The sequence below is a fragment of the Neolamprologus multifasciatus genome, chromosome 4 (assembly GCF_963576455.1).
Source record: "Neolamprologus multifasciatus chromosome 4, fNeoMul1.2, whole genome shotgun sequence".
Classification (NCBI taxonomy): Eukaryota; Metazoa; Chordata; class Actinopteri; order Cichliformes; family Cichlidae; genus Neolamprologus; species Neolamprologus multifasciatus.
In genome coordinates, this window is record NC_140442.1 from 15,976,796 (window position 1) to 16,001,905 (window position 25,110).

Here is a 25,110-nt window from a genome sequence, read left to right on the forward strand (position 1 = left end):
TGTTTCTCAAGAGACATTGAACTGTCAAATATAACACCTAAGTTTCTGAGACTTGACTGAAATGAACGGTCTAAAAAACTGATATGCTGCTTAATTTCTGAGAGCATGTGATCAGGTGCAATAATCAATGTCTGTCAGAAATCAAACCATTGTTTGATTTCTGACAGACAATTATTTAAACAAGACAATTTATAAAACTCAGAAGCTTTGAAAGAACAGTATAACTGAATGTCATCAGCACAGAGATGATAAGAAATATTATTGTAACGTCTGATAATTTGGCCTAGAGGGAGTATATACAGCAAAAAGAGAATAGGACCTAAAACAGATCCTTGAGGTACCCCAGAAGGCAGAACTGATGTTTCAGACAACACATGATTCATACAGACAGTAAAGGATCTCTCAGATAGATACGACATAAACCATTTTAAAACAACACCAGTAATCCCAAACAAGTCCTTCAGCCTATTTATCATGATGCTGTGATCAACAGTATCAAAAGCAGAGCTGAGATCCAACATAACCAGATCGGTGTACTCTCCAGAGTCTGCTGCCATCAGAATGTCACTAGACACTTTAAGCAAAGCGGTTTCAGTGGAGTGGTTTTTATTTGAATAATTTAAAAAGATTACATAAAGATGATTTTTTTAAAAAATGAATTCCTGTTAAATTCAGCTGAAATAATTCAACCTAATCGGCTCGTGTTCTCAAAGCTGTGGCCATTGTGGCTCAAACCAAATCAAAGCTTCTAACGGTCATATTATATTATGTTTGCTCAAAAATCACAGATCAGATTTTGTCGCAAAAATGAACACAGGAACCGTTTCAGCTCCCCGAACAGTCTTTTACTCTTTTCTTTCTTTGCAAACACCAAAGTCTTCAAGATTACAGAGAGAGAGAAGGACAGAAAAGGAAAGAAATAAAGGGGGATGTCTGGGTAACTTCAATAGCCTCTCTGTGTCCATCTAATATGGAAGGCTAGCATGCTGGGAGTTGGCCCTTTCCATTCAGACAGACCCCAAACTCATAAAGACCTCTTCTATGGCCCCCAACCTGAAACCCACCCACCAAAGCCCTCATTGGTATAGGCCTCTTCCATGGGAACTTGCAATCTGCAACGTAATCCCACTTTGGCCCCTGGAGAAGCCTTTCCAAACAAACCATGTGAGCCCTAATACCCAGGGCTTCACAAGTGGCTCCTGGCTAGGCCTGAGCTCCACCAACAACAACAACTTGGCCCTCCTTCTTCTTTTTCTCTCATTCTCTTGCTTTCCCTCTTTCCACAGATAGACGACAAAAGAAAGGGATCTCCTTCTAATTGCTTCGGAGATTGAAAAGCTGAGAGGGGTGGTGGGCGGCTACAGAGGGAAGTGAGACGTAGGCTCTAGAGGCAGCGGGGGACTGTCAGTCTGGCTTTGGCCTTCCCTGGGTGTGCGGTAGCTGGGATAAAGGAGCTGGCAGGACAGCCTCTGCTGCAGAGCTGAGCCGAGTGGATCAGAGTGGAGGCGGGCGACTCCCAGGGCCTGGCTTTACAACTCCGGCCAAACAGAGGACTATGAGAACGTTGAAGAGCTTCAGCGGCTCTGCTGGAGGCCTTCTTCACACATGGGAAAGAACGTCTGGTCCTCACAACTGGGATTCAGAAACCATAGGGCCGTGAAGAGCAGTGTGTCCAAGCCAAGAGGGAGTGTCCGACACTGAGAGGGCAGAAACACGGTGTATTGGTAGCCATCCAAACATTGTGCTCTGTACGAACAGTCAAGCCACTGTTGATCAGTGAGGTCGATGATGAAGTGTGTGAACACACAGCTGGGGTGGTCCGTGACCTTTGGATCTGTTGCCATGACATGCAGAGTTGCTAATAACACTCACACTCACTCACAGACACATACCTTGACCTCTGGAGCATGCATTGCCACAAATCCAAGCCTGTTTCGCTTGCTCTGCATCACCCAGCAGCAGCAGCTCTTTGAAGCCTGGCAGAGGAGTTTTGCTCAGCTGTCTGTTTGCGTGAAAGAAAGAAGCTTCTTTGGCGATGATGAAAATGAAGATAGCATTGCCTATTTCTTGCAATTCAGTAATAGGAGAATTGCAAATGCAAAGCAAAAATCAAATTTTAAGTTTTAGTGCAGCTAGATTAAGCTTCACATAAAGTTTAAGTTCAAAGATTGAATATGAAAGGGTCTGCTCTTCTGCATGTTTAGTGACATGGGATCCAAAAGGATTTTGGCCTTACTAGCTCCTGAAATTTCCTTTAGTCTCCCCTCCCTGACCTCCTTTCATCCCTCCGCCTTTCTTCTTTTTAATACAAATCAGCCACTCAATGCCATGCACATGTTTTAGTGTTATTTGAACTCTGGCAGCGAACTTCAAACAGCTTTTAAAGTGAACAGAGTTTTTTCCTCTCGCACTCTCTATCTCTTTCTCTCTCTCTTTTTTATTTGAAAGAACACAGCCTGCTTCCAAGTACACCTGATCAGAAGGTCGAGAGATGGGGATTATGATATGCAAATGAGGCTTTGTTATCAGCGCTGACATTCGTTATAAAGCTGAACAGCAGAGAGGTAACATGAAAAGGTGGCAACTCACTACCCCCCCAACCCCTTTTTAGCATAACCTCTCCTCTCAAACACATTGGCCTACCTAAGCCCTCATTTTTTTCCCCCTTTCAGTTTAAAAGGTTACACCAACAAAGAAAAGCCTGTGTGGTAAAAAGAAAGCTCCCCTATTCTACGTACTTCTATATAGTCAAGAGTATTGATTGGTCAGTCGGTCCTAAGGTGTGTGCACCATCTCTTACCACTTTTAATGCAAGACCTGATATCTAGAACCATCCGTGTGCTGATGAGGGTGTCGTCTCTTGTGCTGTTTAGGCAGCGCGCAGGACTTTGCAATTACCAAACACTGTAGAAAGGCTTTCATGTCTCTCCCCTGCTGCGACAGGATAAGTGTGAGGACACACACAAGTACACACTCTCACGCGTACACCGAGAGATTTAGTCTTCCTCTTTTCAAATGCACACAGAAAGATGCATATGGTTGCCCCCCCTGTTCAATCTGCATACGGTTCAGTTCAAAGGAGTCCAGGCGAGGTGGCGGTCTGTGCTACTTTTCCAGCTATTAGCCTGGCCCACCATCTGCAGTGATCTAGCGAGGAGTGGGTTTTATGAAGTTCATAAAGGGATGGTTATTAGAGCGTCAGAGTAGAGATTGGCTGTCTGGCCTTTGAGTTTAACAGCAGGGGTCCCGGGTGCTTTGATGTGAATCATACTGTTAAATAACTTTGGAGAGGTAGAGGGAGCCACTGAAACCTTACAAAAAGGCCAAGCCCTTGTTATATAAGTGATAATTGACCCATTTTTGTTCCTCTTCCTCTTTTTTTTTTTACTTCTTTGAGTGTGATGACAACCTCAATGAGATGCAAATGATGAGCCATTTGGTGTCCATCGGTTTCCAGAGTTAAAAACCATAGTGACCTTTGAAGTTCAACATAATATGGTGTCCAAGTACAGTGCAAGTTTTCACAGTCCTACTTATTCTACATTTTGTCATGTTACAGCCTTATTCCCAAATGGATTAAATGTATTCAAAATTCTACACATCATACCCGACAAAGTGACAAATGTTAGTTTGAAATTCTTGCAAGTTTTGTAAAAACAAATTATATAACATGAATATTGACAGCCTTTAATCAGTACTTTGCTGAAGCACCTTTGGCAGATATTACAGGCTCAGCTCTTTTTGAGTGTGATGCTCCAAGTTTGGTCCATGTATTTTTGGGCAGTTTCTTGATTTATTCTTTGGGGAACTTCTCAAGCTCCATCAGGTTGGATGGGGTTCAGTCAGTTTCAAGTACTGGCTCTGGCTGGGCCACCCAAAGACATTCACAGAGCCACTCCTTTGTTATCTTGACTGTGTGCTTAGGATTGTTGTCCTGTTGGAAGATGAACCTTCAACCTTCATATACATTGCTGTATTCATCTTTCCCTTGACTCTGACTGGTCTTCCAGTTCCTGCTGCTGAAAAACATTCACACAGCACGATGCTGCCACCACCATGCTTCACATGGGATGTAATTGGCCAGGTGATGACCGGTGCCTGGTTTCCTCCAGACATGACGCTTGGCATTCCAGCCTAAGAGTTCAGTATTTGCTTCATCAGTCTAGAAAATGTTGTTTCTCATGATCTGAGAGTCATTCAGGTACCTGTTGGCAAACTCCAGGCTAGTTGTCATCTGCCTCTTAATGAGGAGTGACTTGCCCTTCTGGAAAGTTCTCCTCTCTCCACACAGCAAGGCTAGAGCTCTGTCAGAATGACCATCAGGTTCTTGGTCACCTCCCCAATTAAGGCCTTTCTACCCCGATTAGTCATATCGGGCAGGTAGTCAGCTCTGGGAAGAGTCCTGGTAGCTCCAAATTTACGACCACTGTTCTCATTTGGACCTTCAATGTTGGAGAAAATTTTCAGTACCTTTTCTCAGATCCGTGCCTTGACAATTCCTTGGACTTCATGACTTGGTTGGTGCTCTGACATGTGCTGTCAGCTATGGGACCTTACACAGACAGATGTGTGCCTGTATTTTTGTTTTTCATTTTTAACAAATTTGCAAGAATTTCAAGCACTTTGCCATTATGGAGTATTGTCTGAATTTAATCCCATTTTGGAAAAAGGCTATAATGATAAAATGTGGTGCGGGTGAAACGGTTTGAATACTTTCCGGATGCACTGTAGTGCATGATGCTGCCCAGTTTGATGTTTGGTGTTTAATTCCGTCCATTTGTGCTGTTGTGGGTGGAGGCCGGACTCAAACAGAGAAGGTGTTTTGAACCATGACATCCTCCCTGTGGGAGGTGAAGAAAGGAATGTCGTCCTGGATTTCAGCCTTTTCACAATTTTCCATCACAGTTTTGGGGTTAAAATAGATAAAAGATTCTTGAGCATCAGATGGGAATTAAGGCCTTTGTAACTTTTCATCATAATCATAACTGTATCTAACTACAAACTGAGAAAAACTATGACACAAACTTCTATACCCTTTGTCTTTAATAAACACTAGATAATAGAAGCTATTATACCAAATCCAGACCTGCTGCCACTTTCTTCTGGAAGATCCTCTTTTGTTAAACATTCCAAATGGGCTGCGACTAAGGGTCTAATTCCCCTGTAATTAAATGTAATTTCATCATATTTTGTTTGAAATTACAATATAATTATAATTACCTACAAATAGGGTCAACAAGTTAATTCTTTTACACTAAAGGAGACACCAAGTTATTTAAATTAGGAGCCTATCCCAGCTACCAGAGGCAGGGTACACCCTGGACAGGTCACCAGCATGTTGCAGGACTAACACAAAGAGCCAGACAACCAATCACAATTATTTACTCACTACTTAAATTTACTTACAGCATAATTATTTCTCTGTTTCCTGTTGAAACTGGACTTAATATCCCCTTTTTGTAGTGCACGTACCTTTTAGTAGGTAAATATAATTACATTGTGGTTTCAAATAAATTAAATTAAAATTGCCCTTTATAACAGGGAAATTACACCCTTAGTCACAGGCCGTATTATAAAGTATTACCAAATCCAGCACTCGTTTGGTCCGATCTCTGCCCTCTTCATTAAATAACCACTTCTCTCTCTTCCATTTTGGTCAAATGCATTTGTGCAGAATTGGAGGACAAAAATAAGCCCAAAGTTCCACACAAAGCTGACAAATATTGTTTACCCAGTAAGACTTAGATACACACTTATAAACAAGTAAAATGACTGAGAACCTTCACAGACAACAAGTAAAATGTTTTTAAGAAGATTTGACAACTTTGTCGAGACAGATGGGAGGCAGTCTGCAAGACATCCACCTCATGCTACATGTGTCAGCTGCTGCTTTGTAACCTTGGTCCTTATGCACTTTTGCACGTGTCTTTTCAATTTAAAATATAGCAAAATATATGCACATATAAAACACGGGTTACTCTTTGTTAGAACCTTTGTTTCTTCTCTTTTATGCATTAAGCTTTAATGTGTTACCTTGATGGATAGATAGACTGAAGTCTTTGTTAACAGCAGGGACACTGGAGCGAATCAGAAGACCATCCTGCTTACAGTCTAACCCATCAGAGGAGGATTAACACCATGCGCATTCAGATAGATATTAGTATCTCATCAGAAACATAAATGGCTCAGTTTGACATCGCTCTCACTCTAGCCTGAAGGTGAACAGGCTAATCCCCAAGTCCATCATTTAAACCTTATATTCAGTTCAAGGTAGGACAACCACAATATATCAAATGATGGAGCAGATTCACATATTAAAAAAAAAAATACACGCTTAGTTTTTATTTTCATGCTGAAAGCATCTTTCAACAAAAAAGATAGGACAGTGGCATGTTTACCACCGTGTTGCATCATCTCTTCTTAAAAACAGAGAAAAATAAATAATAATAGTAATAAAAAAACTCTGTAAGTGTTTGGGAAATGAGGAGACAACTGCTGTAGTTTTAAAAGCAAAATGTTTCGCCTTTCATTTCTGATATGTTGTGGTTTTTCCCCCCATAATGCACCCAGGTTTTCAGTGGGTGACCTGTAACAGTACTCCTTCACTGTGGAGCCTTGCTGCTGTTGGAGGCACAGAATATGTTTTGAGGTGAAAAAAGCTTTCAGAGAAAAGCCAGCATGTTACTCCACATCTGTGTATACTGATACACAATTCTTATATTCTTAAACAATTTTTAGATTTAGTGAATCCCTCCTGAGCGTTATTTACTCTCTTGGATGCTCCTTTATTGGCCAGTTGTTTTAACAACATGTTGATTATTCACCATGAGCTATGTACAATTTTTCCATCCTTTGTTATTCCACACCAATTCAAATTAAATGTTTTCTTACACTTTACTGCTTATTATACACATGCATTAATAGGTAAAATTTCAGTTTCAACATTCAATTTGTTGTTTAGTATTGTTGTTGTGCTGAAAATAAAAACAGCAGCTGGTAATCAAATGCTTTCCAGGTGGTATTGCATGGTGGATCAAAGTCTGGTGGTACATTTCTGCATTCGATATTCCATCATTTTTGACAAAATCTTCAACACCAATGGCTGAATTGCAGTTCCACTGTGTTTTACAGATACCGGTTGACTCTTACTGTGGTGAGAAATTTCAAATTTGGATTAATCAGTCCATAAGACCTGTTTCCACTGATTTTCAGTCTAGTTCTTGTCTAATTTGGCATGCTTCAGCCTTTTCACCCTGTTTCCCTTCCTTAAGAATGGCTTCTTGATCTGTCCACTCAGACCTTTTCTGACGAGGCTTCAGAGAACAGTAGATGGATAAACTGAAGGTCCAGATACATCTCTCAGGTATCTGAGTATCTAAATATCTGAAGGTCTTTGCTGACTTTCAGATGCTGTTCATCTGCTGTAGACAGTCTTTAAGTTTATTATTTTTAGCTCTGCCTTTTCTTTTATCCCCCACTTCTCCGGTTTTCCCAATCTTTTAAGGAGATGTCTTGAGCATTTTTAGTTGATTCAACTAAAGAAGTGGGAACAAATGATGATTTTTTCTGACAGGGTGCCTGTAACAAAGTGTGTAAAGATACAGTTTGAAGTTGCTTCATTGCTAAGTCTGTTATGTATAGTTAAACACTAGCTTGTCTCAATTTAGGTGACTTTTTATCCTTGAATGCTTCATAGGTGGTAGTTGGCTTAACAAAATGGTCAGGTATAAGTACTGGACTGAAAATGATTTATTTAAAAAAAAAAAAAAAGCTAATGTCCAAAGGGGGGTGGGTGTGGGGGGGGGGGGGAGTTTCACTTTCAGATCGTTTGGAGAACTTTTGCTCAGAACCACTTTCAAAACTACAAAAAAGTCTATAAAGAAACCAGATGTGGCTCAAGACTTCTGCACAGTACTGTATGTGGTGTCCTCTGGAAAGCTGCTTCTCTAATGAAGGACTGGAACACATTTACAGCAACAAGAAACAACACCACCATAACCACAAGTCATGAATTAAGAAACTCAAACGGGGCATTCTTTTAAATTTTCTTACACTTACAAAGTGCTTTAAAAAAAATTAAAAAATTAAAAAAATTATCTAAACTCCCCCAGGGCCTCCACTTTAATCAGCAAACTGTGATAAGAGAGACTGGGTTTACAACACTGCATCGTTTATTTGGGATTTGAGTTGATTTATGGAATTTTGAATGTAATCAATGCTTTTCTGCGGCCCAGTATTAGCATTGATGTCCACTAGATGGCCCCCCACACCGACAGAAGGGAGGTTGCTGCTGGGACTCACTTCTGATCCAACCACAGATATATGCAACAAACTTACTGCAGTGTAACCGGAAGATCAGTCGATTTTAGTGTGCGGGTTATATCAGATGAAAGATGAACCGGCTGGGCAAAAATCCAAAAAAGGACGCACGTGGACGGTTTCTCTTGATATAATCACATCAATCCAGTAGGTGGCAGCCTATTCAAGCTAATATAATCAGATTAAAGGAACCCAAATTTAGACGGATCTCCTCAGTGCCAGAAATGCTGTACACGTAGTGGACTTGATCCAGGGGTAGGCTGAGCTCTCTGTGGGGTTTTTTGTTTGTTTGTTTGTTTGGTTTTTAACTTGATAGTTAATGTAAAAAAACAACAACAAACAAACAAACAAACAAAAAAAAACATGGCGTCTATGAGGGGATAAAGCTGTTTTTTTAACCGTTTTGGAGCCCTCATGTTTTCATCAGCTGATCAGGTTCTCAGCTGTAGGCAGCGCTTTATCGGAGAGAGACTTGATACTGTTTGTGGAGGGAAATCCGCGTCTTGTGGGCATACTGCAACGCCGTGACGCAACTCGCACTCTCCTGCTGCATCACTATAAAATATGAATCACCAGTGTGCCGACGATCGGGTCCTGATTTGGGTGTAAATATCATGTAAATGGTGAGGAAGGAGGGGGGTGTGGCGCAAAGTATCGGCCATTCACTAAAATCAGTACAAGCCCGGAGCTGGTGCACTCGTACACGGGGAGCCAGGTTTGATCGCTGTGGCGCTGTCTGTGTGCTCGGACTCCGGCTGGGTTCTCAGGCCAGCCAGCCAGCCTTCGGCAGCCATCCCCGCCGTGCCCCGTCCCTCCGCAGGCTCCGGGCTGCAGATAAAAGCGCTCCACGCAGGGACTCGCATCGCGTTACGCAGCTTCAAAGCCTGGATGCAGGGCGAGCCAGTGGCCTGGGGATGATGATGCGATGCCCACGGTGTGATTAAAGGTGCGTTTGGGGTTTGTCTTCTTGTCACTTCGCTCTCGGTATCACCTGTTCGGCCCATGGATGCGTTACAGTCAGACATAAACCAGCGCAGAGCTGAAGCCGAGGACAAAGGGACGGATGGAGCTGTAGGTGCCGTACCTTATAAATGTTCCTGGTATGTTAAAGGAGGGGAAAAAAAATATGTTGATTTCTTTATAGAGCAGCCACACTTTCTACAGCTCTCAGGATGCTTCAGTTTTATCAGAGTACACTGAGAACTGTGGCGATGTCTCAGTGGTTGGACCATGTTGTAAGTCACAGCTAGTAGATGAGACGGGTTTATAGGAAGTGGCTGTGTCTGCTGGCAGGTGACAGATGCATCAGCTGAGGCTCGTTATCCATGAAGCCTGCTGTGAGCTGCACAGGTCTGCATGTGTAGCTTCTCTCACTCTGGGCTCTGCTTTTAGATCAGGCCACAGCATCAGATCCACACACAGCAGTAGATCTCTCTTGTTTTCATCATTGTCTAACTTTAGGACAGCTTTATGTCAGGAATGGATCATAGCAGGTCTGTAATGACACTGCTTTTCTTTGTGGGGGGTGCGGTCTGTGTCCAGTGTCCACATCTGAGCCAGTTCCTTAGGAGCTGGAGGCTGACTTATTTAAAGTGTGTACAGTCTTCCAGGAAAGAGACCGAGGAGGGACTGATGGACACATTTGAACCTGACAGTCCTTTTCCACTGTTTTCCCAGGTACGTCAGCATCGTGATCCATGGCTGTGCTGTGTGTGTCCGAGCAGATTGTGATCCGAGAGAAGATTGAATGCCTCTAAAATCTCAAGGTAAGACACCCCCTCCCTTCTTTGACCTTGTGTGTGTGTGTTTGTGTATATCTGTGAGTTGGTTGCGTTCAAATTGATCCATGGCCTTGAGCGCTGCTCCCTGCCTCACTTTTCTTCTCCTTAATTGTCTCCTTCATCTCGACTTCTCTTACTCAGTACCAAACATCTATCTCAGCGTAAAAGCACATTTCCCTGTTTGAAAGCATACGTGGAATTTCACTTGTGTACATTTTATACATGCACGCACTCTGTGTTTAGGACACAAACATCTGTGACGTGTTTTTCTGCATGACAGGGGTTAATAACTTTTCATAGGCTTAATTAGACAAATTGCTTTGGGGGTGGAAGCAAACAGGGGCAGCTGAACCATCTGAATTAGCTGTTGTTTTTTACTACAATATGAGCTAAAAACAGGTTTTCCCAGCTCTGTGAGGCCGAAGAATTGGATGCAATTGGATGGGTCTGCTGTGTTTCTATGTTTACATGTTTGCTCGCTGCAGGCAGTGAACTTTCACGGTTCAGCTGCAGTTTACCTTTAGTTTAAACTTAAAATAAATTCAGCTCCAGGCCGTCTGACAAGCTGTCTCTGAGTCAGCAGTTGACCCCTCTGACGGGGGTCAGCGTGCGTGATGTGTTAGTCCTGTTAACACTTATGGATGTATCCAGTACTGTTCAAAAGAACAGTCGTCTGCACGTTTATTGTGTTGTTGTACTTTCTGCGTCCTGGGGAAAGAGTACGATCAGTGAGAAATAAAGAAATATGAAAACAATGGAATATGCATGCTCTATGGGAATAATAAGAGGAAGGTTATTGACAAAGCCAGTGTGGTTTACTATGTATTTATGTTACAGTACCTATGAGAAGCAGTTTGTCTATTCAGGTATAATGTCAGTGCATTTTGGCAAGTTTTGGGAAGTAAAGTTGTCTTTGTTAGCCTTAACTTCCCACTTTGACCATTTTTTAGCTGGTGTCATACTAATGTGCCTTATAGCTCTTTCACTTTCATCTCCCTGTTTTGTTTACCAAGCAGGTGCAGGCTGAAAGCATACACGATAATGGGCAGTGCAACTCTAACAAATGTTCCTGATGACGGTGTAAGAGACTCACAGGCATTAATTTGGTTTTAACTGCTCTCGATTGGCTGCTAGACTAAAGACATTCTTCATATAGCTTTGATCAGAGGCCTTTATGTTGTAGCATTTATTGATATTTTAGACCGTGGTGTGTTGTTAACTTTGTGGCAGCAGTTACTTTAATGACGAGAGAGGTTGTGTCCTACATGCTGTATCAACACGTTCTCACTCCCAAAGCGTAACATTTTACGCTAGGTGACAAATCGTCAACATATTACGTTTTCGCCTACCCACCACGTTCCTAAATGACGACCTCGGAAAAAATGAGGAAATATGAGAACCATATGGACTCAATCTACACATGTTCGCTCTTTTTCTTCAAATCACTTAGAAACACGCTATTTAACATAATTAAAGTCCTGGTTAACCTCAGGAAAAAGGTTATGGTTAGGGCTAGGGATAAGGTTAGGTTTAGGGCTGGAATACAGGGCTGGAATACAGGGCTGGAACGTCTATTACCGCGGGAGTGTCATTGCACTGGATTTCGGCCATAACCCGCCGCGTACCATAAGAACTAGTAATGGGTCGTTCGCGAACGAAATGGCTCTTAGAGCCGACTCTTTGAAGTGAACGATGCGAGCCGGCTCCTTATTGGGAGCCGTGAGGTTTTTTTTTTTTTTGGTTTTTTTTCTCTCACCCTCTCTCTCGCCCTTTTTTCCGCTAAACTCCGCATGCGCGGCCTGTACTTTGCGCTGGGCAGAGGGGGGAGGGGCGTTAGTTACACTGGCAGTAGCACAGGAACAGAGCCAAAGAGAAAGAGAGCGAGGGACAACAATGTCACATTAAAAAGGTATAGTAATCATCCACTATTTTCAGTTGCAGATGATAAAGGATTCAGAAATCATGCAGGCCCATATGACAGAGAATGTGCATCTTCTTTTCGTTTTAATATTTTAATTTATATTTAATTGTGTTGTGGTTTGCAGTGTTTTGTGTTGTTTCACGTTAAATTTGTTTAAAAGGAAAAAGCTGAAAATTTAAATAGTTAAAAGTTTAAAATGTAGATTGTTGTTTTTTGTATTATATGATTTATTTATTACATTTTATGTGGAGTGAATAAATAAAGTATATTTATGGTGGACCTTAGAGACAAAGCACGTACAAACTCCAAAACACGTACAAACTCCTAAGCATGTACAAACTCCAAAACGCATAAAAACTCCAAAACACGTAAAAACATGTAAAAACTCAGAAGCACGTACAAACTCCAAAACACGTAAAAACTCAGAAGCACGTACAAACTCCAAAACATGTAAAAACTCAGAAGCACGTACAAACTCCAAAACACGTAAAAACTCAGAAGCACGTACAAACTCCAAAACATGTAAAAACTCAGAAGCACGTACAAAAGACAACAGAAGTGCTCCAGGTTTCTAGGGCGCAGTGTTGAGCTTTTGTTACCTAGTGGCTACACAAGCCAGGAAGTATCAACAACCGGATTTGGTGTGTGGTAGTAACAGGTAAATGAACTTTTTTTTTTAATTATTTGAATAAATATGAGTGCTTGTCTATAAATACACAAACAATACACACATGTTTTCAATTGTGTAATTTAAGTGATCTGGGTAGCTCTGTTTTGGAAGTTCAGTAAACGCTAGAAATGTGTTTTGGAGTTTGTACGTGCTTTTTGGAGTTTGTATATGCTTTAGAGTTCGTACGTGCTTTGTCTCTAGGGGCCATATATAAACACATATAAATAAAACCACTTTTTTTACATTAGTAATTCCTTTTCTGCATAATTTTATATTATTGTTAATGATTAAATAATTAAAGCAACAAAACAACCTGAAGAGCCGGTTCGGAGTCGAAAGAGCCGGCTCTTTTTAGTGAGTCGAGCCGAAAGAGCCGGATCTCTAAAAAGAGCCGGAAATCCCATCACTAATAAGAACGCCGAAGGTCTCCTTTTGCGTTCCTCAGGAACGCCCCGGGACGTGACAAAACGTCGGCATGTTACGCCTCGGGAGTGAGAACGGGCTCGCTGTATTGTGATGGGGAAGCATTTATGCAGACCGTAAGGCTACAGTTATGGTTATTTTAAATACTATATTTGAAATTAAGGTTTTGCTAAAAATAAGATATACATTCAATTTTGTTAGGTACACCATGCTACTACAAGGCTGAACCCTGTTTTGTCTTCTGAACTGGCATCGTTCTTCATGATGTAGATTCAAAAAGGTGCTGGAAACGTTCCTCTGAGATATTTTGGTCCATATTGACATGAATGTGTCACACAGCTGCTGGTGAACAGGCTAGAAGCATGGCAAGAAAATATCCCCCACACCATTATACCACCACCACCACCTGAAGCATGGATACAAGGCGGGGTCGATCAGAGTTCTATTGTAGTTTACACTGAGTGTTGCAGCAGTGTTTTCCACTCTTCTATTGACCAAGTGGTGAGCCTGTGGGAATTGTAGCGTCTGTTTCCTGTTCTTAACTCACAGGTGTGGCAGTTGTGTTGGTGTAGCCCATCTGCTTCAAGGTTTAACGTGTAGCATATTCAGAGATGCTCTTCTGCATACCTTGTTTGCTGTTGCCTTCCTTCAGCTCAAAGCATCACTCTCTGCAAACCCTTGAGATGGTTGTGTGGGAAAATCTCACCAGATCAGCCATTTCTGAAATTCTCAGACCAGCCTGTTTGGCACAGAGAACCATGTGATTTAAGTCACTTAAATCACCTGTCTCCACGATCCCGATGGTCGATTTGAACTTGGGGACACTCATATGGACCCTGCTACTCAAGGTAACCATATTGTTGCAGGCATTTAGTGATCTCAGAGAAAAGACTCCCATAAACTAGTATTCATTATTGGCTACCTCTTTAATAACCTCTGTGTGTGTGCCTCCTGCAGCTTGGGCATGTAAAGTGTGTCTTCTAGAGCAAACATATGTATTTATAGCTGTTCGTTTTAACAAAATGTCTGAATTGTTCCTTCCTGACACAATCCTTTTTTAATCTTTATGTCATTGTTCCTCTTTTGTTTCACCTACTGATAAACATTTATCATATTTGGGGAAGATATTAATGTTTCACAGTGAAGATCATGTAATGTTTGCAGGGAACAACAGTAAGCTATATGATTCTCACTCTGCAGTGTAAGCAGATGAGTGGTGGGGTTGGAAACGTCAGGTTATGTAAAAGTCATGCCTCTGCAAAGTGTTTGAATGTATAGTCATCTCTCAGCACCAACTGTTTACTGCAGTGTGAGCAGTGTTTTTAGCAATATATGCAGTCAAATGGAAGTCACCGACTGACTTTTAAGGATAGATCAGTAGCAGTGACAAACTATTTCTTCGCCCTCTTTGGCACCCCACCATGTGGTGACACCTTAGGCGACTTTCGTACATGGCCTGAGCCAAAACTGTCCCCAGCACGACTTTATTGACGCTTCTGTAGAGCAACCGAGTGCTATCAAATTCCTGCAGCCAGGTTCCAAAATAGTTCACAATTATTTTTCAAGTAATATTCAAATGTTAAATGTCCTCACTTCAAATGCACCTCTGTGGTTTAACGTGTGGAGAAGAAAATGCAAATTAGCAACTGATAAGTTCTACAGAAATTTGCGTTTCCTTATGAAATCTTGTGGACTAATTTAAAATGAAACTGTCATCAACTGACTGTAAAACTTTGTCTTCCTTCCTCTCTCTTTATTTATATAAATTACAATTTTATAAAAGCACTCACTGACAAAGCAACATACTGGGCTGCACAATGATTTACTGCAGCTGAAAAAATAATTCACTCTGGTGAAGATGCATGAATTTCTCTTTGCACTAAACAAGAGCGAGAGTAATGGGTGGTGCTTTCGTCTTGTCATAACGATCTTGACAAACAGGAAGTTCGATTTAGAGAGAAAGGAGGAAGTCTGTGGTGGTTTGATCACACAGAGAGATTTGACCACACAGAAAACACACTTGATATTGCCACACTGCGCTCGGCATGAAAGCCCTGTATATGTCCGGCCTGGAAATTGCAGTGCAGTTTTAAAGTGTAGGGTCTCACATATACACCTGGACTTGAAACATGAGTTTGTAACTTATGTTTGTCATGGCATGTCATGAGCTAAGGACCGTCCCGGTGATGTTCCCTATTGTACATACGCCATTCATTCATGGTTCAAAAACGAGGAGGCTGTAATCTGTTCCTTCATTACTGTGAACACGGGCATTGTAGTTTGCTTTGACTCAACCCCGCTTAACTTTAAATACACATTTGGTGATGTGAAGTGAGTATTAATCCGGCGCTGAAAATAATCCCCAACAAATACTGTCTAATGACAGTTTGCTAAAAGCACTTTGTCATTTCCGCATGAAGTTATGACATGATCGTATCTGCAGTGGTCTGGTTTTTCTTTCACGCAATCTTCGCAGAACATGGCTCAACTTATTACAGGTGGATTTTTGAGAGATTTCTTGTGTCAAGCCTGATTTTAAACTGCCTGTGACAGCATAATGTAATGGCTGAATTGTGGGTGTCCTACTTAAGAATGAGAAATGGAGCTTTTCAGCTGCTGACAACTCATGAGGGTATTGCAGGCTCTCATTACCACCACTATTGTTGAGTGTGTGTCTGATCACACGCTCAACAAGCTAGATATAGGGGGGGGGGGAAATGGCACATTTCAACACGAAGAACCATTGTTTGAAAACCGCCCCCTGTTATTTTATGTCATTAATATGCTAATGAGCCCCTGTGTCTAAGCCTCTATTGTGCAGCACTTCACTGTCAAAAATGAGCCGCAAAGAAAGGAGATTAGATATTTCGAGCTGTTTATTGGGCTGGAATCGTTTAATGATGTTGGTTTTGCAGGCTGTGTTGATACTGTGAGTCTACTTGATAAATATTGAATAAAAACATAGATGTGAATGTAATTTAAATAGTTCTTCTAAATGCCCTGAAGGCTTGCAGCAACTTTAAGGAGCAATCCATGAATAGAAATTCAAAATCTAGGTTGCTTCCCTACATTTAGGCCTCTTTAATGCTGGCAGTTTGTCCTGTCCCTGTGAACAGAATATTACAGAAATATCTTAAAGGAACAATGGATTTGGGAGATCACGATCACAAGCCTTGCCAGGCTTCAAGCTATGCGCTTGTAGCTGAGCCAAGCTAGTTCTGACCAATAACAACCTTCCTACTGGCCAGCAAGGTTACACAGCTATGGTCCTGCTTTAGGTTTTCCATTACATCATTTCAATAGGCTTTTGCCTCACCATTTAAATCTGCCCAGGTTTAGATTAATTTTTCACCAAGATCTTGAGTTGATGATTGGAGACTCAGACTGCTGCCTATTCCTCTGCACATTGCTTAAATTTTTGCTGCTCAGCTAATAGCAAACGGCAAATGCCCACTAATCAAGGTAAGCTTAAGCAGGAATTACATTTCCCATGTCCACTAGTCCACTAGGGTTCACTCAGATTTCATCATCAGATGGTTAGCGTAAGGATCCGTACAGACGTCCGTGTGCCTGCCTGTTTTTTGGGACCACGTAGACTAGTCCACAGATAATTTACATTACAGTGCAACTATGCCTGCGCCCCAGGCAGTGGACTTCAAGTGGAGGTAAAAAAAAAAAATAACAGGATGAGCACTCGGCAGTCAGGTTTCCAGCTGTCCATGTCCACAGTGGAGTATTATCTAAGCTTAAATCATTAATGGCTGTATAGTGAGTGAAGGTAAATGTGATGTGTGGTGCCCCTCCAATGATTCCCAGTCAGCAGATAGCATTAAGGGAGTGGATAGCTCTATATTAATTGGGTAAAATATTAGATTGAATGGATGTGTTTTCTGAATTCCTGCCTAGCATATCAAAAAGAGCATGCTCTTTTCCAAAATGTTTCAACAACTTTCCAAATTGGTCCTGGCACATCAAGTTAGGACAAGTAGTCACTTGGAATCAAGTGTCCACATAGGAAAAAATACACACTTATGTGGTAGCTAGAAACTGTAGAAAGTCAGTGACATTTGGGGATTTCAAGCAACAACTAGTGGGCAGGTCCCCAAATGAAACATTTCTTAACTTTAAGGTTAAGAGACAGGGTGGCCCACTAATTGTCAGCTGCACTTTCACTTGTCGCCCAATGTGGGACGTTCACACATGAAGCAATTCTGTTGTTGCGCATTGCTTTATCACCAATGGTCGGTTGTGAGCAGAAATTCCAGGAAACCTTTGCCTAGGTAACTTTTTAATCTATTTGTCATCTTATCACATGTCAATCATCTGTTTGCTTGTTGAAGTTGTCAAATGTTACTGACTCTCTGTGATCTCTGGTAACCAAATCAGCACAAATGACCTCCCTTAATGCCCACTCGCATCCTGATTCTTCTGACCTGAGAGGGGCTTGGTTTCACAATGAGTTCACCTGAAACCTTTCTGTCCTGATTGTGACCTACACCCTTTTTTTCATACCTTGGTTCATGTGATTAGGTAGAGCACAGGCGTTGAACTCCAGGCCTCGAGGCCCAGTGTCCTGCAGGTTTTAGATGTGTCCTTGATCCAACACAGCTGATTTAAACGGCTAAATGACCTCAACATGTCTTGAAGTTCTCCAGAAGCCTGGTAATGAACTAATCATTTGATTCAGGTGTCTTGAAATAGGGTGATATCTAAAACCTGCAGGACACCGGCTCTCGAGGCATGGAGTTCGACACTTCTGAGTAAGAGGATCATTAGAGGCTCCATTGTCCCTATTGGGGGGGGCAGTGGACCTTAGAACTGAATAAGCTTCTGGGATGAGAAGTGAAACGTCTTCAAGCAATTTAAAGAATTCCAGATGCTTTTCTTTCCAAGCTCCTTAGACTCCGGTGTAGACACAGCTCTTAATTTTTGTCAGCTTCAAGGTGACCAACTGAAGAGACTACCAATAAGAAAGATGAAGAGAGAAGCTGAACATGAATGGTTGTGCCTGTCCAGGATGTACCCTGCTTCTTGGCCTAAGATGCCGGGGATTGGCTTCAACTCCCCTGTGACCCAGAACTGAATAAGCAGTTAAGAAAATGGATGTACATTTTATACTTTGTCAAAAATCACTGTGACATTTTAGCACTCAGGAACACATTTCACTTTTGATCTGATACTTTAGTAAGTTGGGAAGTGTTTGCTACCTACAATATATTATATAAGTCTGACAGACGATTCATACTGCAGTATGAATCGTTGGTGGAGGGTGTGCAACCTGAAGGCTGTAATATTAGTGTCTATTTCTGTCCTACTTTTTTTCCAATCTAATTTCCTTGTGTGACTTTCAGTTACTAAATGTGTGAAACCTAACAAAAACTGGCACTGTATCTACTCCTCTCAGCCACAAACAGCAGCACTACTGTTTAATGTTTCAGCAATATAGACGACTTATTTGTGACAGTCAGCTTTATCCACAGAGACACACATTTTTCTGTCTTTTTTTTTTCTGCCCCTCACGTCTCCCCCTATTCCCTCCATTTCTCCATTCATCGTGTAATTGGATGGATTATGACTAATGCCAAATCCTCCAGCTGTTTTCGGGTCATCAAGCAGCTTTTACATGGATTATAAATAACTTAATATGTTTGTATTGGATGCCTGCATGTTTGTGTGCATTCAGTCAGGATCGCACGTTCGTCCGCCTTTTGATCTGTCAAATTGGGTAAGACGCTGCCAGATTTGGATATCTATCCCAAATCTGTTCTTTATCGAAGCGAAGCATCAAACCAGCTATTTGAACAAATCAGCTGCTTGAAATGTTGGTAACAGGCACATGCTCATCTCAACACTCAAAGAGAACATTAAAGTTGGCTTAAGTTGTCAGGAGAAAGTTTATTGATGTTGACAACCATAATCAGAGTTTATTAATTGATCGGGCACATTCGCATCTTAGACAACACAATCCCCAAAATGACCAATTGATGTGCATCACATTCTCTTTTTCACATATCTCAGAAGTTTTACATCTGAGATCTGGGTTTTGCCGTTTCTTTTTCTAGTTCTGTGGCTTTGTACCCACACATCCTACACACACACACACACACACACACACACACACACACACACACACACACACACTTAACACAGTTCGCTGACAGCCTTGTGCTAACAAACCCTCCACACCACACACTCCTCAGAGAGCACGATTACAGAGCGAGAAGAAGCTGCCCTCCCTAACAAAAGGATGCAGACACGAGTGCAGAGCAAGATGAAAGCTTCTCAGTTGGCATGGCAACCATCCGATCATCTGCCGCACGGCGAGGTTGGATGTTTGACGTGTCGATGGTGCATTCTGGGTTACAGAGACAGAGGATGAGAGGGAGAGGTGAAGAAAACTGGTTTGATCCAGCTCAGTTGAGCGTGTGCTCTTTATCTCACTTGGCTTTTATTTTATTGTTGTTTTACGTCTTTCTTTAAGAGAGAGCTGCATGATTCAGCTCACCATCAAACCGCTCCTCAGTGTTTCCTCTGAGCTCAACTGGAGCTCATCAAACTACCAGCTCGTGTACTGTCAGACCCTGGAGGTGGACTGTGTTAAGCTCTGTGTGCTTGTGTGTTTTATATGAGAATGTTACACAGCAAGTGTTGTTGTTGTGCAAACGTGCTGGTCTAACAGGCTGAGTGTGAGACAGGCAGAGATGATCACTGCTGATGTGAATGCCCAAAAATAGTCAGTAAAACTGAATGTTTCATGTCCATTATGTCCATGTCCACACTCAGGTTTAACATTACAAAGGTGTGATGCAAAAGTGGGGGGTACAGTATCAAAAGGACGTTTCACTTTTGCATTTGGGGGCTATTTAACTTGCATAACATGTCTTATTTTAGACTTTTGCAAAGAAAATGTTCAAAAATGTCTTTATTTTAAAATACTGTCTTGTCTGTTGTCATATATTTACCGTTACACTTTGCTAGTACTGGGCTGGACCCCCTTTTTTCCATAAATTCGTAGATTTTACAAGGTGCTAGAAACGTTCCTGTGAGATTTTGGTCCATTTTGACGTGAGAACATCATACAGTTGCTGCAGATTTGTTGGCTGCACATCCACAATGTGAATCTACTGTTCCACCACATCCCAAACAGAGGTGCACATAAGTGGTCCACAGGTGCGCATTTGCTGTCAAAATAAAAGACGCGCACCAGATAAAAAGTTGCAATGCGCGTTTGCGTGCATATATAAGGCGCTGTTTCACGGCACATTCTGCACCACCTCTCTGTGCGTTCATCATTTGTTTGAAGCCAGCTCACCTCCTGCAATCACTTTTCCGAGAATACGCGCTTCTTTTGCGGTTCGGACTCCTTCTGACATTTCTTTGGAGGTGGAGGAACACCAAAGTAATTGCTTAAAGGATTTTGCTTCTTCTACATCTTTAAGAGTTCTAAACAAATGTCTGTCCTCCTCCAGAAAATCTTATGTACGCAAACACGCGTTGCAACTTCTTATCTGGTGCACGTCTTTTATTTTGACAGCGAATGCGCACCCGCGGACCACTTATGTGCAGCCCTGATCCCAAAGGTTGTATTGAGATCTGGTGATGGCTTAAGTTGATTTGAGCTTTGTAGAATCCGAGCTGCTGGAATCAGATCAGAAAATGGATACACTAGAGTCATAAAGGGATGGACATCTTCTTTTTCTCCAATTATGTTGAGCCTGTGTGAATTGCAGCCCCGTTTCCTGTTCTTAGTGGACAGGAGTTGTACCTTGTGTGGTCTTCTGCTGCTATCCCTCATCTGTTTCAAGGTTCAATGTGTGCATTCAGAGATGCCCATCTGCATACCTTGGTTGTAACAAGTGGCTGCTTGAGTTACAGTTTCTTTCCTATCAGACTGAAACCATCTGGTCATTCTCCTCTAAACTCTGACATGATCCACACAGAGAACAGTCACTCGCTGCATACTTTTCTGACCATTCTTTGTAAATCTCCGGGGAAATCCCAGCAAATCAGCTGTTGCTGAAATACTCCAGCCTATATGGCACCACCAATCATACAAGGTGACTTAAATAGCCTTTCTTCCCCATTCTAATGTTTGAACTAAAGCTAAAGGTCTAGACCATGTCTGTATTCTTAAATGTGTTGAGCTGCTGCCATGTGATGGGCTGATTACATATTTGCATCAGCAAGCACTTTAACAGAAAGGCTGATGAATGCATATGCAAATAAGAGTTTGGTTAACACATATTTAAAGAATACATTTGAGAAAACCTGCAATGCAAAATACAAAATGTGAAACACACATTAAAGCCCATTTTCTCTCTTTTTTTCACACACTGAGCCCGAAATAAATTTGCCGTCATTTACTTTACAGATTTACCGAAGGGTTTGTTCGCATATCAAAAATGGATTTTTTTTTTCCCGGCTGCTGACAATTATTTGGAATTTTTCTGAATAATAAATAAAGATATAATCCCCTCTCTAAAAAAAACCAAAACTCTAATGTTGACAAATCAAAGCACGAATTCTGAATCTTGCTTCAGCCATTATTCAGATTTCTGTTTTTAAAACCTGTGAAATTAGCATACATTTAAAAGTCGAATTCCTTATTTGCATCTTTAAAAGAGCCGTTCAAAACACTTCGAAAAAGAACAAAAAAAAGTCATGTTCTTGGTAAGTAACCAGCTCACGATAAGCCAACACTGCAGGAACTACAAGACATGATCGCAGATCTTTACAGAGGTGATGTTAATTAATGCCCGCTCAATTGCCAACAAGTCTTATATTTTAAATGACTTGTTCTGTGCAGAGACGCTTGATTTTATGTTTATCTCTGAGACGTGGCAGCGTGAGAATGATGTCTCACATCTTTTAGAGCTTTGTCCCGCAGACTGTTCATTTCTCTGTGTACCTCGGATATCTCGACGACGAGGTGGAACAGCTGTAATTTTTTAAAAAGACATTTTTATGCCAGGTGATCTCTTCGAGCTGTTACAATTCTTTCAAGATGATCATGATAAAAATTGGAAGAGATCAGCCCATGTACGGTATCTTAATTTATCGTCCACCTGGGCTACTAACTCGTTCTAGCAAGCGTGCTCACATTACTCCCATTTTAGATTCTTTACATTAGCTCCCAATAGATTTTAAAATTTGTTTTATTATAGTAACATTATTACTTAATGTTTTCTTTATTTTAACCTTTGTGCACAGCGCTTTGTGACTGCCTGTCTACGAAAAGCACTTAATAAATCTTACTTACTTGTTGTATGCCAGATATGGAATATTGTCACAAAAGTTCATGTCATTTAGTAGCGATTATAAATCTTGTCTTTGTCTGTTGAATATACTATTATACAAACACTAATGCTTAAAACCATCTCTACCCACTATCCTTTTTAGTCTCCCATCTGTGCGCTGTAAACGGCCAGTCTGGTGTTGGGGGACGACACCTCCACTGCCTCGCAGAGCTATTTTAAGAACTGCTTGTGTTGCTTCTTCACTGTGAGAGTCAGGTCAGGGACTCCTTGGCTGATGTGGCAAATAAAAGCGGGCGTAGTCCGGCTTTCGTGTTGGTCTATGATCGTGATGACCTCTCTTTGTTTGCGTTCGACTCTTCTGATTTAGGTCACGGTGGGAAATGTTTGGATTCTTTCCCAGCTGACACGCTCTGACTCGCCCTCTGTGCAATATGCTGTATGTAAGCAAACAAAGTCCAGTGCAGTTTGCGTAATAGGGCCAGGGTGCCCGTGATGACTGGGACCTGCGTTCTCCTCAGAGCGAGCAGCAGAGCATGAAACAAGGTGCGTCGTGTGTTTACCTGCTCTGAGCTTTTGTGTGACTCTTCAGCCTGTAGTGTGCTCGGCGACAAAGCCTCCTCGACCTTTGTGTCTTTTTCTGTTTCTCTCCCTCCGCTCGCTTTAACTGCTCAGACTATTCTCCCCTTTGTCTCGGTTTGCTTGCGCCCTACTCATCCAGGCAAATGTGCGCATCACAAGTCCACAGAGTGTGAGTGTGCGTGCACTCGTTAGTGAGTGAGGCCTCTGTGTATCTCGGTTGTTAGTGACAATCAATTGCGCCATCATCCCCCTCCCCCGCCCTGCACCCTGCGTTCATCTCCGATCTCTCTGTCTCACTCGATTTATCTTCCCGCCGTCGCCCTCCCCTTTCAGTCCCTTCGCTGACTCGCTTCTTCTTTTGATGTCCTCTCTGTTCTTCTCTCGCAACCATTTTTCACCCAGTGGGCTCACGTCACTCCTGCACGCCTGCTTTTATTTCTTTTCTTTTCGGCTTGTTTATCTAAAGGTAAAATTTCTTTGCGGAAATGAACTTGATTTTAGGCGAGGTCACGCCTGGCTGTCCTGAACACCCGCCAGTCACCTTGTTCTTTAATTACAAGGATGCACTTAATAGGTTGGGATTAACTAGGAAACAACAACAACTTGGTACTGGCCCTAAAAATCCAGTGTTGACTAAAATTCCCACCTTTCCTTTAGCAGCCCACTTCTCATGTTCCCTTTCTGTGTCTAATAATGGATAGGAGAGGATTTCTGTGGAGTAGATGCACTTTGAATTGAAGCAGGATGTTGGTATTGGACAAGGATGTTTTTGTGTATAATATTGATTAGCAGACTCTACATTACAAAAACATTGCTTTATGTAGAAGTTGTCATTGAACACCTTTTACGCGGGCCGCTATGCCCTGTGCTGACATGCTTGTTGCCCTATAGCCTGTTCAGCCTCTTATGTCATTATGTTACCTTGCTGCTTTTAACCTCCCTCCCTTTCTCTGAAGTCTCCATAGGGCTGGCTTGAGCTGATTAGAGAGGCCATGCTTGCTTTGATTAATTGGATGAGTCTCGTCTCCATGCCAGTCTCCTCTCGTCTCACAGTAGTGGCTGAAACAAACACATGCAAGCCGTTTAATGGCAGTGGAGCTTTGATGACAGGAAGTACCTGAAACTGTGGGTGTGTCAGCAAACACAGTGTTGGTGTGAACCTGAATAGCACTCATCTTAACAGCAAAACTTACGTCTACAGAGGAGAACAGTACCTTAAAATGTGTAGGTGCGTGCAAGCGTGCTATGTTTTGCATTGAGTGTGCGATTTTTATTTATTTATTTTTGCCTTTTGCTGCTCCTTGCTAAAACCTGCCTCTGAGAAAACTTGGAAACGTTGCTCCCTGCTCACCTTGTCAGCCTCCATAATGCTTTAATTTGTCCTTCAGGCTCTGATGACAACAACAACCTCTCCCATCTCCATGACTCTGTCTCCCCACTTAATTTCTCTCCTCTCCATGCTCTCCTCTCACTCTCATCCACTTCCCCTCATCTTTTTCGTCCTCCCTGTTTTCCCTCTCCTCCTGTCTTTAAGTAAATTCTGCTTCAAAAGCTTGTCTCTGAAAGGTCGTCTGCTGCTTCTGCAGACCCCCTGTGGCCTTTCATCTTTCTTCTTTATGTTGCTCTTTTTTTCCCTGTATCTGTCATTTTTTTGTTGTTGTTTTTATTCGATCTGCTGTGCCCCTAGCACCATGGCAGAACCAACAGCACACACGCATATACTGAAAATGACACACACAAAACCTATTGTAGCTCAGCCAAGTGAATGGCTGGCTGGGAAAGTCAAACGCTCTGTTATTCCATCCCGGCAAATGCAATCTCTGGAGATACAGTGCCAACCAGAGAGCCCCTAAGGGGCACCGAGGCTTTCTCAGAAATGCAGACAATCACACAAACTAACAGCTATGTTGTCCCTCTCCCGTCCCTCCTTCTTCCATTACAGACCTTTTTTTATTTATTTTTTTATTTTTTATTTTTTTATCAACCAGCTGAAAGCCCCAACACCAAAGAGGCTGCATGGTGTTGTGTGCACAAACAGCATGTTTGCACATATGTGTGCTCTGACTGTTTGATCCTGCTAACCAAGGATGAGGTACCAATATGGGCGATGTGGAAGAATAAACAAGCACAATAACTCAATAACGACACGAGGCCTCATTC

The 25,110-nt window shown here is 42.0% G+C and overlaps 1 protein-coding gene across 5 annotated transcripts in view; it reads left to right on the forward strand.

The window, feature by feature from the left end:
• Positions 1 to 8,407: 8,407 nt before the first annotated feature.
• Positions 8,408 to 25,110, forward strand: part of tex2 (testis expressed 2) — a 40,267-nt gene continuing 23,564 nt past the window's right edge. Inside the window, exons 1-2 of one of the 5 annotated variants that reach the window (XM_085155906.1) lie at positions 8,408 to 8,574; positions 9,997 to 10,085. The gene's annotated coding sequence lies outside the window, so the exon portion shown is untranslated. The other 4 variants (XM_085155908.1, XM_085155904.1, XM_085155905.1 and 1 more) reach the window with 4 other exon arrangements.